Genomic DNA, 13,986 nt, shown 5'->3' with positions numbered 1-13,986 from the left:
GGCGGTGCCACCGCCTGTCAATGTCATATTGACCGTTTATTGGCGGTGCCACCGCCCGATCCTTTGGGTTCTGGGCGGTGCCACTGTCTAGTCTGGCGGTGCTACCACCTAGACTATTTCAGCTCACTAGTTGGGCTCCAAACTAGTCCAAACTCGGCCCAAACTAGTCCAAACTCGGCCCAATGGGCCCCTTACCGGGTTATAGGATTAACCTTTAATCCTAACCCTAATTACATGTAAACTACAAAATTAAGATATAGTCCTAAGCAAGTTTTTAACTGGCAACGTCGAGTTTCCTTCCGGCGGACTTCCGATATGCCCTCGGATTTCTTCCGACGGACTCCCAATAGGCTCCCGGTCTTGTGGTGAGTTTCAGCGAGTCTTTGGCAAGTAGCCGAACCTTCTCGGTGATCTCCGCGAACCTTCGACGATCTCTCCGGCGAACTTATGAAAACTTCGGCAAGTCCTTGATTTCTTCTCGGTTGGTTCCGGCAGCACTTCCGATGAATCTTCGGACTCTCGGCTGACTCTTGAACACCCATCGAACTTGACTCCGGTAGACTTGCTTTATGTCTTCAAGCTATCATAGTTAATCATGCACACTTAACTCAATAATATGGATTAGATCAATTAAACCATCAATTGATTTCATCATCAAAATTTGAGATTCAACAGTTTCTTGTAGTCGATTCTCAATTCTACTTTCCAACACTTTCATTAGCCAATTCTCAATTCTGGTTTCCAATGCTTCCATTTGTGCGTTCACTGAGTTATCGGCAGCCATTACATATGACTGCAAATCTGTAATCGCAACTCCTATTTTTGATGTTGGTCAAAGGTATCAGCACTATCAATGAGAAGTTGCCGAGGAGGTGGACGCCGAGGGCAGTGCTGCGGTCGCTGCGTTGGAGGAAGAGTTGCTACCCTATTTCTATCGCTGCGTGGGGTGAGAGTGCCGAGGCTGGAAGGTGATTGCGTCGATGTGGCTGCAGCTGTTGCGACCCAACAGGCGATCGTCGAGCAGCGGGTTTGAGGCTGCGGTGATGGCAACCTGCGGTTGCGGCAGAAGATGCTAAGGGGGAGGCAGCGTTGAAGCGATTGGGGTTGAGAAGAGGAATCGGTGGTGCGTGCGCTGCTGGGGTTGAGGTAGGGCAGCATACTTGCTGCGGTTGCTGTGTGCGCTGCTGGAGGGTGGCTGCTGCAAAACGAGGGGTTGGTCGTTGGCCAAGAGCAGCGGCGATAGTGGTTACTGGTCGGGAATTGCGGTGATCGGTGGCTGCGGCAGAAAATGCAAAGTAGCTCTGTTATGGTCGTCGCGAGGAGGGGAGATTGAGCGACTGCGGCTGCGACGGTTGTGACCCAAGGGAAGGCAGCGACGGTGGTGCGGTTGGGGGCAGCGCCACCAAGGGCTCGCCGTTGCGGTGGCTGCTGTTAGGATTGGAGCGACACTAAGAGGGGGGGGTGAATTAGTGCAGCAGTAAAGTGTGATCAACTTTTTACGATTTAAACACTTTCGAAAACTTCGTACGATAAAAGTAACGTTTTCGTTTGAAACCATTTCGATTGCGTTTTAACTTGAAGAGATAAGTAAGACGGAGACAAAGAAGTAGAATATTAAAGTGCAAATGGTTTGCAGTAATGTAATTGACAATAAGTAAATGCAAACCAGAAATCACGCCGATTTTACAGTGGTTCGGTCAAATGACCTACATCCACTTGCGAGGCCCCTCTTCGATGAGGCTCCCACCTTCCACTAGCAAATCTCTTGAAATGGAAGGGCAAATTCCCCTATTACAACCTTTTACAAGCGGTTCACTCTCTTACAGATTTTTAGCAAGAAAGAAGGAGGTGAACACTAGCAAATTGAAAACAAGACTAGCAAAGACTTTTCTAAGACCTTTCTCTCAACAATTGCTGCTCAAAAAATTGTATTCTCAACTGAGACTTGAGGGGTATTTATAGGCCTTAAGAGAATTCAAATTTGGGCTCCAAAAATTTGAATTCTCTTATGTTCCCTATGCTGGCGGTGCCACCGCCCAGCCAAGCGGTGCCACCGCCCAGCCCAGGAGGTGTCACCGCCCAGCCTAGGCGGTGCCACCGCCTAGGCCAATTCAGCTCACTGGTTGGGTTCCAAACTTGGCCCAAACCAGTCCGAACTCGGGCCCAATTGGCCCCTACTTGGGTTATAGGATTAACACCTAATCCTAACCCTAATTAACGTGCTAACTACGAATTTAAAGACATTTTCTAAGCTATTACAAAGTCCGTAAGTCAAGACTTCTTCCAGCGAGCTTCCGGCGAACTTCCGACGGTCTTCCGATAAACTCTCAGAAACCATTCTGCGGACTCCCGACAAGCTCCTAGACTTCACGATTTGATCTTGGCGAGTTCCAACGAGCTTCTTCGGCAAGCTCCGATCTTTCTCGGCGAGCTCCGCGAACTTCCAACGAACCTTCCGCCGAGCTTCCGAAAAACCCTTCGACAAGCTCCCTACTCATTCTCGGCTAGTTTCGGCAGTATTCCCGACGAACCTTCGGACTTCCGTCGAACTCTCGAACTCCCAACGAATCCTTCGCGCTTGACTCCGGCACTTTTTTTTCGCTTTATGTCTTCATCGTTATCATAGTTAATCCTGCACACACAAACCAAAACTCAACTCCGATCTAGACAATTATTACAACGCGAATTGACATTCTGTTGCCCGGCACGTCATTGGTTGGTGCTTCGTCCGATTCTTCGGTGCATCGTCCTCTCTTGCGGCTTGTTGCCCAATCAGTGGTTGACCTCCGCAACCCCGATATCCTTGGCGCAATTTCGCTCTCTTTGGCCCGATGCCCGACGTCCGAAGCATTCAGCCATCCAATATCCTGACGTGATCTCTTCCGGCGCAACGTCAATTCCTCCTGCCTTAATTGTCTAATCCTGATCGAGTAGACCTGCATAACTCAAAATGCAGTTAAACATAAACATAATTTTCAATTGGTTTCATCATCAAAATATGAGATTCAACAATCTCCCCCGTTTTGATGATGACAACCAATTGATGACGGAGTTAAACTTGACTCTCGGAGTTTAAACAAACTTCTCCTATCAATATGCCATATTGATAGAACCTTGAATTCAAACTGAATTCAAGTCATTGCAATATTCATTATGAATACTTGCAACACGTCATTATGAACTCATGCATAGACTTATGCATATCATGTCATCAATATACTTCTCCCCCTTTGTCATCAACAAAAAGGAGAAGTACAACTATTCTTTGTGTTTGTAATATAAAGTTCCATACATTGCATGAAAAACATAGTATCAAATTTTATCATCATGCAATCTAGCAATTAAAGATGTGTAAGTTTAGCATGTTTGCTTTTCTTGAGATAACAACTAATTGCTTCTCTTTAGACTACAAGCTAGCAATTTTCATGATATGCAAGTTGCAAGCTAGCAAATTTTTTGCTTCCTTTGCAATGTTTGAGCTAGCAATTTTGCTTCCATAACAAGTTAGCATGTTTTGTATTTTGAGATAGGCAAGATAGCACATTTGCTTCTTTTGAGATAGCAACTCTTTTGAGATAGTGATCTTAGTAAATTTTACATTATGCAAGGTAGCAATTTTTGTGATGTTCAAGATAGTAAGTTCTTTCTTCTCTTTTGAGAAGTGCTATTTTTCACTTCCTTTACAAAGTGCAAGCTAGCAAAGTGTTTGAAAAAGTGAGCAAGTTTTGCAACATACAAGCTAGCAAAAATGCCAAACTAGCAAGAGATAATGTTTTACATGAGGCAAGCAAACAATTTGGCAAATGTTACATTTGCATCTTCTCTTTTGAGAAGTGCAATTTTTGCTTTCATCTTGAATTGTGCAAGCTAGTTAGTTTGCCTCTTTTCATGATGTCCACGCTAAAAATTCTTGCTCCCACTTTGTCATTGTCAAAAAGAAGGGAAGAGCCTTATATCAAATTTCATATTATGACAAAGGTAAGTATCATTCTTATTTGTGCATCATTATATATTCAAATTAAAACATACACAATTTCAATAACCTTATTTTTCATGCATGATACCGAAAAATAAATCAATCATCATTAATAAGCATATCATACATGATACTCAAACATTAAAATTTTCAAGCATTTATCAACATGTTGATCATGATACCAAACATTCATCATTTAAAGCATTCATGATACACATCATATGTAATAAATACATCATGTACATCATTATCATAAGTATTGCATACATCATTTTAACTTTATGAATATTTCATCATTACATGCATCATACCAAAACATTTCAAGCCATGCAAGCCATAAATACAAAGAAATCATGTCATAAAGGATAAAATCATTTGAATACCAAAAGACATGATTCATATAGTAAATATCTTCTTTAAATAAAATATCAAGAAAAATCATAGGAGTACAAAGAAGAGATCTTGGTTTAAAAGAAAAATCAAGTAATAACTCCAAGAACTCACAAGGAAAAATCATGATTCATTTAGAAAATCTCCTCTCAAGAGAATATCAAGTAAAATCGTAGAAGATAGATTAATGAGAAATTTTGATTTATAATAAAATCTCATGTATCGAATGTCGAGAAATCAAAATGATGATTTATATAAAAAAAATATCACAAGTTATATTCAAGAGAAAAATCATCATTCATTTTCAACTTATTCAATTTATCACATCAATATTTCTTAGATATGCATGATACCAAAACATGGTTTTAAATCTTTAACATATAACATGCATAAATTTAAAGGAGAAGGGAAGAATTCAAATGTATAAAGATTTCAACCATCTCATAAACAAATGTAAGACCAAGTCATGAATCCAAAATTCCATGAATCAAAATGATCATCAAAGGTAATCTCATGTTATTCCAAGAAATCAATATCATGATTTTGATAAAACTCATTTCAAATTTAAATAATCAAAATCATCAAAATATCAACATTACTTTCAAGAGATTCAAAATGGTATACATAGATTTATCATAATAAACATCAAAATCAATAGGATAGAGAAAAATAATTTTTCAAGGAAAAAATATTTTCCTCTTTTTAGTTGTTTCAATTCATATGATTTTATTTCACTTATACCAAATAAAAACATGTATAATGTTTAAAACCGAAAGTGTAAGCTTTATTACAACAAAGATTAATAAGCCACTTTCATTATGGTAAAAATCAATAATCCATAAATCACAAGATTCATATGCATAATTTTGAAATTTATTAAGCATGATCATTATGCATGACACTAAAACATGGTTTCAAAATGTTTAATATTTTCATTACATCATTATGCAATGGTTTCATTGAACATAATTTTGAATGATTCTTATAGATAACTAAAACTTCTTTAGTTTTAATTTATGTGATTGACTTTATATTAGCATGCTCAAGTTTTGTTCTTATGTCAAAAACATACATCATGTTTGAAAACCAAAGACAAGGTTTAAAAAAAATATAATCAAGCCTTCCATATAAAAACCATGCATCATCATTGAAAGTTAATATGGAAATCATCAAAATACACATTCTTGCTTCTCAAGCACATATATATGATTATTTAAATCTAACATTTTATTCTATTAACATAAAACATACAATTTTCAAGAAAAATAATTATTCAAAAGAAAAGAGAAAATGCATCATGGAAAACATCAAGTAATTTCAAAATAATTCAAGAGAGTTGAGTTATTTACCTTGTAGTCGAAGCCCGTCAAAGCCCAATTCGCCGTTTCACCTTTGGAAGTTCTTGATTCATCCTTGGTTGCCTTCCTCTTCTTTGGCCTCCTCCGTTCAAGTTCATTATTTATTTTAGATTTTTGTTTAATAAACTTATTAAGATTTAGTATTCGAAATTCAAGTTCATCATTGTCCTCATCACTTGAGTCATTGCTCAAGTGGTATCCATTTGTCCGGAGTTCCAAATCCTTCATATTCTTTGGAAGGTGGTTCAAGTGTTCATTGTGTTCATCATGTGCATTGCACACCATTTCATATGTCATCAATGAGCCGATAAGTTCTTCAAGTGGAAAAATATTTAAATCTTTTGTTTCTTGTATTACCGTTACTTTTGATTCCCAAGCTTTAGAAAGTGATCATAAAACTTTACTAACAAGTTCAAAATTCGAGAAACATTTGCCAAGAGCTTGTAAACCATTGACGACATCCGTAAAACGGGTGTACATGTCAATAATGGTTTCGCTCGGCTTCATTCGAAAAAGCTCGAAATCATGCATTAAAATGTTAACTTTAGAGTCTTTGACTCTACTAGTTCCCTCGTGCGTGATTTCAAGTGTACGTCAAATATCAAAAGCCGTTTCGCACATAGAAATCCGATTGAACTCATTTTTGTCCAAAGCGCAAAATAAGGCATTCATAGCCTTTGCGTTTAAAGAAAAATACTTCTTCTCCAAATCCGACCATTCGTTCATCGGTTTAGAGGGAAGTTGAAAACCGTTTTCAACGATATTCCACAAATCCAAATTCATAGAAATCAAGAAAACTCTCATTCGAGTTTTCCAATAAGTGTAGTCCAATCCGTTAAACAACGGTGGACGAAAAACCGATAAGCCCTCTTGAAAGCCATGAAGAGCCATTTCTCTCGGGTGTAAATCCGAAATGAGAAATATCGGGCTCTGATACCAATTGTTAGGATCGGAGCGGCACTAAGAGTGGGGGGTGAATTAGTGCAGCGGTAAAGTGTGATCAACTTTTTACGATTTAAACACTTTCGAAAACTTCGTACTATAAAAGTAACGTTTTCGTTTGAAACCATTTCGATTGCGTTTTAACTTAAAGAGATAAGTAAGACGGAGACAAAAAAGTAGAACATTAAAGTGCAAATGGTTTGCAGTAATGTAATTGAAAATAAGTAAATGCAAACCAGAAATCATGCCGATTTTACAGTGGTTCGGTCAAATGACCTACATCCACTTGCGAGGTCCCTCTTCGATGAGGCTCCCACCTTCCACTAGCAAATCTCTTGAAATGGAAGGGCAAATACCCCTCTTACAACCTTTTACAAGTGGTTCACTCTCTTATAGATTTTTAGCAAGAAAGGAGGTGAACACTAGCAAATTGAAAACAAGACAAGCAAAGACTTTTCTAAGACCTTTCTCTCAAACAATTGCTGCTCAAAAAGTTGTATTCTCAACTGAAACTTGAGGGGTATTTATAGGCCTCCGGAGGATTCAAATTTGGGCTCCAAAAAATTGAATTCTCTTATGTTGTAACATCCCTCGTTTCCGAATGTTCGTATAAATTTCTAGTGATAATGTAAGCATCTATTTTAAATTGACAAAAGAAATAGAGTATGAATTAGAGGTAACTTATTTTTAAGATTTGGGAGATTTGTTCAAAAAATAATCTGAGGACCTATATGTAAACCCTGAGGACCTAATCATGAATATAATAAAAACAAGGACTAAACTGCAAAATGCACAAAATAACAAATCCCACCGCCTAAGCCTCTCTGCCTTAGTTCTTAAGGAACCAGAGAAGGCAGCTGCTGTGTGGAAGAACAGAGAAAGAAAGAAAGAAGAAGAAGAAGAAGAAGAAGAAGAAGAAGAAAAAAAAAAATTGGGGTTTTAAGGGTTCTTGCTTTAATCTTTTCACTCCGGGTCAAAATTCTCAAAGGCAAGTGTTCTAACCCCATCCTATAGAATTTTTAGTCTCTGTTTTTATTTTGATTCAAAATAAATTGAAGGATTTCTATTTAGAAACTGATATGTCTCTCTTTGGACATAGAACCATGGATTCTGAAGTTTTTTTGGTAAACTGACCCCTATACACTGTTTCAGCTATAAGTTTTTGTACAAAATGTGAATTCGGGCAGGAACTATTTTGTTTGAAATTAGACTCTTATATATTCCTTTTGACACTGATTTTGTAGATTTTGGACACCGAATACTTACCCAAAGATCTGTTTCAAATGAGCCTATAGACTCTGAAAAATAGGGTTCAAGATTTCTGACCTGTCGATACTAAAATGCCTATAACTCCCTGTTGAAAATTCTGATTTATACTAAACTGATTTTATTTGAAACTAGACTTGAAAATATTTCTTTTGACATATAGTTTGAAAATTTTGAAATTCAATTTCCTACCATATCATCTGTTGAATCCGACCCTATGAATTCTGCAAAACAGTGATTGTGTTTTTGACCTTGTGTTACGAAATCAAAGGTAACTCCGTGTTGGGAATCCTGTTTCATATGAAATTTATTCCATCAGAATATAGATTGATATATGGTTCGACCATAGCTTTCTTAAGGGTATTGGAGCATAATTGATATTCTGAAGTATTTGTTTGATGTGCCACTGGAATTCTGTCCGAAATCGAGCTTTGGTCGATTTTGCGTATTCTGTTCCGTTCCTTTGGATATTTGAATCCGTCTAACCTTATTATTGGAATTGAGCTAAATATGATTGCTTGGAATCCCTGTACACTCTTGTTTTCATTTCATTCCAAATCTGAATACATTTGTGAGAGATTTGTTCTTTGCTTCATATTGTCTCGAAAAGGCACATGCACGTTTCGTTGTTCTGCGTGTGCTTCCGATATATGCTACTTATTGTTAAAACTGCCATCTTGTACTCTGGTGTATGGGATTGTCTGGACCTTTGCCAGAAATGGTAAAGGGTATGCGCTTATTGCCCGCTCTGTGGGGTCCCGCTCTGTGGGATATTCTGGACCTTTGCCAGAAATGGTAAAGGGTATGCGCTTATTGCCCGCTCTATGGGGTCCCGCTCGGTGGGATATTCTGGACCTTTGCCGGAAATGGTAAAGGGTATGTGCTTAGAGCCTGCGATGCTCTGCCGGCCCCCTCGGACTTCACCTAGACGTGGGTGGATGGAGCTCCCAAACGTGGGAGACTTTTGTCAGGTGGTCATTCAGAAATGGATGAATCACATTCTGACTGAGATCCCACTACACCTTCTATATGTTTGATATGACATCCAAAGTTTTGGTGAGTTGTTTCTGTTCATGCTCTGGATAAGAATGATATGATTGCAACGTCAAGGATGACGTTTTAGCTTCTGTACGATATTTGTTTTTGATATGCTCTGAAATGCTTCATTCACTGATGATTATGCTTCGAAATGTTCCATATGCCGTTGATATGCTTCGGAACATTTTATATGTCATTGATAAACTCTGATATGTTTCCTTTGTTACTGATATGCTCCAATTACTCTATGCCCCATCTGTTAGGAACCAAATATGTAAGATTGAAAGGACAATTATATTTCTGCTCCTAATGATATTATGTCTACGAAATCGTATATTCTGCCTTGTATTTTGAAACTGTATCTCTTTGGAAATTATACTAATTTGATATGGATATGTTAGTCACTTGCTGATCTCTTTATGCTCATCCCGTTTGTTGATAAATTTTTCAGGATTGCGTATCGCTTGCTTAAATGTTAAGATTGGGTTGGGGCGGTGGAAAGTTTATAAGATTTTGGACAGATCTTTATTAGCATATGTGTATTTGTTGTATAAGATATTTTGCATCTTATGAAATGTGACGATAAATCTAAACGTGTGGATTTTGTGTAAGATAAAGGATCCCTCGTGTATAGGATTTTAGAATGTTAAGTTAAATTTATGTAATGATATGATCTTATGGTAATCGTTGGTTTGGTGACTGCATAGACTTCCCCACTTGTGAATTTTATGTTGTGATTATTATTTTGATGAGTTAAGTTCAGTTTGTTTGAATTATCGATTGATGTGTGGGATGTTTATGAACTGCACAGGGTTATGAATTTGTAGACTATAGAGGTGAATTTTTTGATCTGAATGTTTTCTAAGTGACCTCAAATGTGTGTTTGTATCCTGGGTTAGTTATGATGAAAATTTTAAATATTGTCGATATTTTGAGGGGCGTGATAGAGGTGGTATCTGAGCATGATTTGAGAATCACTAAGAATATCATCTTTTTTTGTGTTTTATTGACTATTATTTAGAGATTGATCAAAGAAAATGTTCTTTTGATGTTTTAGGAAGCGAGGATGACGAGATCATCTGGTTCTCCTGTTGCATCTACTGCTGATCAATTGAGTGGTATCATGTGGACTTTGGAGACTATGGCACAAGTGATGCAACAACAACAACAACCTGTCCAACAAGGAAGTAATGATGGAACAGAGACATCAAACCAAACGGGGTTGGGAATTGGACAGTTTAAGAAGCTTAGTCCTCCCAGTTTTAGTGGTGAGTTTGATCCAATGATGGCAGAACGATGGATGATGCAGATAGAGAAAATATTTGATGCTTTAAATTACCCTGATGATCGAAAGGTTTTTCTTGCCACCTTTATGCTGGAAGGAGAAGCTGAACACTGGTGGAGAATGATTAAGAGGATGTCTGAAATCAAACATGAGCCAATGACATGGAAGTTATTCCAAGAAAAGTTTAACGATAAATATTTTCTAGATTGTATGAGAGAGGAAAAAGAATTGGAGTTCTTGAATCTTATCCAGGGAAGTATGACGGTTACAAAGTATGAATCTAAATTCACTGAGCTCTCCAGGTTTGCTACACATATGACTGATGATGAATCTAGAAAAGCAAGAAGGTTTGAAACAGGATTACGGCGAGCAATAAGAAGCCGAATATCAGCTTTAAAACTACAAACATATGCAGATACGGTAGAAAGAGCTTTGAAAATTGAAAGAGACATGGAGGAAATTCAAGAAATCATTGGCAAGGACAAAAGGGACAAATATACTGGCAAAAGCAGGAGAGAAAATGAATATGAAGCTAGTAACAAGAGGTTTAAGACATCTGGATTTGAGAAAAGGAAACCATTATGGAGGACTCAGTTATGTGCAAAATGTGGATTAAATCATGAAACAAGTCAGTGTTTTCGGGTGACTAAAGCATGTTTTGGTTATGGAAAGCTAGATCATCAATTAAGAGATTGCCCACTGAAAAGGAAGAAAGAGCCACTGTCTCCTAGACCCTCAGCCCATGCTAGAGTGTATGCTATCACTGAACAAGATTCTAAAGCTTCTAAATCAGTGGTGGAAGGTATTCTTCATGTTTCTAAAAGAAATGCAAAAGTTTTGTTTGATCCCGGCTCCAACTTATCGTTTGTTTCACAATACTTTGCTTGTCACTTGGATATTCTACCTAAACCCCTGGATTATATGTTATATGTAACAACTGCTGTTGGAGATTCATTGGCAACAAACTTGGTTTACCCATCTTGTTTGATCTCTATTGGAGAACACGAACTCTGTGCTAATTTGATTATCCTAGAGATCTAGGGTTTTGATATTATACTTGGCATGGATTGGTTATCTTCTCATCACGCTAGTATTGATTGTTCCAAGAAAATAATTACTTTCTGCATACCAGATCAGCCTATATTTTTCTTTGAGGGCATTAGGCATGATTTGCCTCATTGCTTGATATCAGCACTTCAAGTTTATCGTCTTATGCAGAAAGGTTGTTTTTGTTATATGGTGTGTGTAAAGGAGCATTCAAATCAGGAAACCCACCTAGATGAAATTGTAGTGGTCAAAGAATTCCCTGATGTATTCCCGGATGACTTGCTTGGTTTACCTCTAGATAGAAGAGAGGGTGAATTTGCTATTGATCTGGTCTCTAGTACAACCCCAATATCTAAGCCTCCCTACAGAATGACACCACTCGAGCTAGAGGAATTAAAGAAGCAAATACAAGAATTATTAGATAAGGGTTTCGTACGACCCAGTGTATCCCCATGGGGTGCTCCGGTACTATTAGTGAAGAAGAAGGATGGAACATTGAGGCTTTGTATTGATTATAGACAGTTGAATCCGGTGACCATAAAAAATAAGTATCCCATACCTATAATTGATGATTTGTTTGATCAACTGTAGGGTGCACAAGTATTCTCTAAGATTGACCTGAGGTCAGGTTACTATCAGTTGAAGATCAAGGAGGAGGATATTTCGAAAACAGCTTTCAGAACTCGATATGGTCATTATGAATTCTTGGTGATGCCTTTTGGTTTGACAAATGCCCCTGCAGCTTTTATGGAACTAATGAATAGGATATTTCAACCGCTCTTGGATATCTGTGTAATTATATTTATTGATGACATATTGGTGTATTCAAGGAGTAATCAAGAGCATGAGGAACACTTGAGAAATGTATTGTCCATACTAAGAGAAAAGAAGTTGTATGCAAAGTTCAGCAAATGTGAATTTTGGTTGAATGAAGTTGCTTTCTTAGGCCATGTGATTTCAGGGAAGGGTATATCTGTTGATCCAAGGAAGATAGAAGCTGTAGTTGAATGGGAAGTACCAACAAATGTAACAGAAGTTAGAAGCTTTTTGGGCATGGCAGGTTATTACAGGAGATTTGTGGAGGGATTTTCTCGAATCGCTCAACCTCTCACCAAACTCACTAAGAAGAATACGAAATTTGTGTGGGGTGATGATTATGAGCAAAGTTTTCAAGAGTTAAAAAGAAGATTGACTAGTGCCCCTATTCTCACTATTCCAAGTGGTAGTGAGGGATTTGTAATTTATACTGATGCTTTAAGAAAGGGCCTAGGATGTGTTTTGATGCAGGAAGGGAGAGTAATTGCTTATGCTTCTTGGCAACTTAAGGGTTATGAATTGAATTATCCAACTCATGATTTGGAATTGGCAGCAATTATTTTTGCTCTAAAGATTTGGAGACATTATTTGTATGGTCGACAGTTGAAATCTTTACTGATCACAATAGTTTAAAATACATTTTCACTCAGAAAGAGTTAAACATGAGGCAGCGAAGATGGATAGAACTTCTGAAGGATTATGATTGTGCCATCCATTATCACCCGGGCAAAGCCAATGTTGTAGTTGATGCACTTAGTAGGAAATCTACAAGTTTTATGGCTAGTCTGGTCGTGAAGCAATGGAAGTTATTAGAAGAAAATTTTGATTTGAAAGCTTTGAGGAAAGAGCAAGACTCGATGATATTGATGGCCTCCATTCAAGTGCAATCTGATCTTATTCAACAAATTAAGGAAGGACAATTACGAGATCCACATTTAATCTACTTGAGGAGTGAAGTAGAAAAGGAATTAGAGCCACAATTTCAAGTTTCAAAGGATGGCCTATTGAGATTTGGGGAGAGGGTATGTGTACCAAATGAACCAGATATCAAGAATCAAATCCTAAAGGAAAGTCATACTTCAAAGGGCACCATACATCATGGGAGCACTAAGATGTATAGAGATCTTCAAAGTCATTATTGGTGGGAAGGCATAAAGAAGGAAATTGCAATGTATGTTTCAAAATGTTTGACTTGTCAGCAAATCAAAGTAGAACACCAAAGACCTGGAGGGTTGTTACAACCATTAGATATTCCTGAATGGAAATGGGAATGCATTACTATGGATTTTGTTTCAGGACTACCCAGAACCTCTAAAAAGCATGATGCTATTTGGGTTATCATTGATAGGTTAACAAAATCTGCACATTTCCTACCGATTAATATGACTTATTCGCTTGATAGACTTGCAGATTTATATGTCAGTGAAATAGTAAGACTTCATGGTATTCCAAAGGAGATCATCTCTGATAGAGACTCCAGATTTCTCTCTAGATTCTGGAGAAGATTACAGGAATCTATGGGCACTAAAGTTAAGTTTCGTACTGCATATCATCCTCAGACTGATGGTCAGTCAGAAAGAACAATTCAAACACTTGAGGATTTGCTTAGAGCCTATGTTATGGATTGGAAAGGTGAATGGGATAAGGATATTTCACTTGTTGAGTTCACTTATAATAATAGTTATCTTTCAAGTATTCAGATGGCTCCTTATGAAGCTTTATATGGGCGAAAGTGCATAACACCTATATGTTGGGAGGAAGTTGGTGACAGAAAGCTGTTAGCACCGGACAAGGTACAAGAAACTTCCGAGAAAATTCAAGTTATAAGTAAAAGGTTAAAAACTGCTCAGAGTCGTCAAAAGAGTTAT

The sequence above is a fragment of the Musa acuminata genome, chromosome BXJ1-7, assembly GCF_036884655.1.
Source record: "Musa acuminata AAA Group cultivar baxijiao chromosome BXJ1-7, Cavendish_Baxijiao_AAA, whole genome shotgun sequence".
Lineage (NCBI taxonomy): Eukaryota > Viridiplantae > Streptophyta > Magnoliopsida > Zingiberales > Musaceae > Musa > Musa acuminata.
This window is presented reverse-complemented; position numbering follows the sequence as displayed.